This window comes from Coenobita brevimanus, chromosome 100 (genome assembly GCF_032717465.1).
Source record: "Coenobita brevimanus isolate Jiangsu-jjx chromosome 100, ASM3271746v2, whole genome shotgun sequence".
NCBI lineage: Eukaryota > Metazoa > Arthropoda > Malacostraca > Decapoda > Coenobitidae > Coenobita > Coenobita brevimanus.
In genome coordinates, this window is record NC_137053.1 from 55,928,752 (window position 1) to 55,930,562 (window position 1,811).

General features: G+C 39.6%; 1 non-coding gene across 1 annotated transcript; it reads left to right on the forward strand.

The window, feature by feature from the left end:
- The first annotated feature begins 262 nt into the window (after positions 1-262).
- On the forward strand, positions 263-381 carry LOC145414722 (5S ribosomal RNA). The gene has a single exon (XR_013899921.1). It is a non-coding gene; the product is annotated as a 5S ribosomal RNA (ribosomal RNA).
- Positions 382-1,811: the final 1,430 nt, after the last annotated feature.

Sequence of the window (1,811 nt, forward strand, 5' to 3'; positions counted from 1 at the left end):
AAGGAGAGGGGAGAAGTGGGAAAAGGAAGAGAGCTACATAGGAAGAGGGAGAAAAGACAGGAACAAGAGTGATGATAAAAGAGACGGGAAAGCGACAGGATTCTGGAGAGAGAGAGAGAGAGAGAGAGAGAGAGGGGGGGGGATCGCAAGCGCGGGTACAGAAGCAGAGGGAGAAGGAGAAAGCTTCAAAATGGGAAATAAAAAAGTGTAACCGATGAAAAAATAATCGCAAAGTAGAGGAAAAATTTTTTATACAGATTATGACAACGGCCATACCACGTTGAGTAGACCGCTTCCCGTCCGATCAGCGAAGTTTAGCAACGTTGGGTCTGGTTAGTACTTGGACGGGTGACCGCCTGGGAACACCAGATGCTGTTGGCATCCCTACGTGTCAAGTGGGGTTGGTGGAGGATTAGTGCCCCTCCATGTAAAACAATTAACTCTAAGCCCTTGGCCACCCCGTTTGGGATACATGGCGTCTGGCAATGAATAAAAAAAAAAAATGAATGAGTAAATTAAAAGGAAAAATAAGCAGAAGAGATGAGGGAAACGAAAAAGAAAGAGAAAGCAAATGAGATGGATGTAGAGAAAAGGAAAGGGGAAGCGAGAAAGAGACGTAACAACAGAAAAAGAAAGTGAAGAAGACGAAATCATAGAAAGGATATATAGAAGAGGTTAGGGACCGAGAAATGAGAAGAGCAAAGGGAAGGAGAAAGCGAAGATGGGAAGAGTGAAAACGTAAGAATAAAAGAAGCGAAGCAAAAGAAATGATAATGTAAGCGAAAATCTATTACATAAACGAAAAATATGAATAGTACAGATAAAGTAGAAAAAATTATAAAAAATGATAGCTAATGAAGTAACCAAATTTTTTTCACTCGAGAAAGAGAAAACTAAAGATATTTGGACACAAAGAAAAGATAAAAAAGAAAAGAGGAACATGAACAAAACCAGAAAGATGGCCACTAAATTATTCAGTCTATTTAATCCAATGCCAAAGAGGTGAGAAAAGATGTCCGGATGATGATGTTGATGATGATGATTGTTCCTGAAGATTTTTTTATATAGTATGAGAGAGGCTTTTCGAAATGGAGGGGTTAGATAAAGCCTTAATCCCCTGGTGACTGGTGTGCTCCTTTAACCTGGAAGGAACGTAAAAAGAAGGCAAGATGTTAATAAGGCAAAGTAAGATTTCATATAGTAAGATGCTGAGACAGGGCGAAAGGAAGGCTGGAATATACAGTATATGAGAAGGGGGAACAAGGATAAGGCGAGAGAGAGAGAGAGAGAGAGAGAGAGAGGAGGTGGAGGAAACGAGGTTAAGAAAAATGAGATAAACTGGATATAATAGACAAGGCGAGACAGAGGAGAGAATTAAATGGAAATTCAGATATAAGAAACTGAAAGCGGAAAGCGAGAATAAATGTAATGCTCTCTCTCTCTCTCTCTCTCTCTCTCTCTCTCTCTCATGAAACTGGGGAGACAAAAGGAAAGGACATGAGACGGACAATAAATTAGGCAAGGAAGACAATCAGGCTGGAGAGAGAGAGAGAGAGAGAGCAACCTAAAAGTTGTACAAGACTAAGAATTGTAGATAATAAAGAATTAACTCAGGCAACATAAATTCAAAAAGGAGATAGGAAAGACATGAGAAGAGTAAATAGAAGGAATGTAAATGCATAAAGACGCAGAAGTAGGTAGGAAGACAAGACAACGAAGAAAAAGAAAACACAAAACAAAAGTACAGAGCAAAGGTAGTTAACTCTGCGGTGGATGAAAAAAAACAAAAACAACGCAATCTGGGAAGGGAC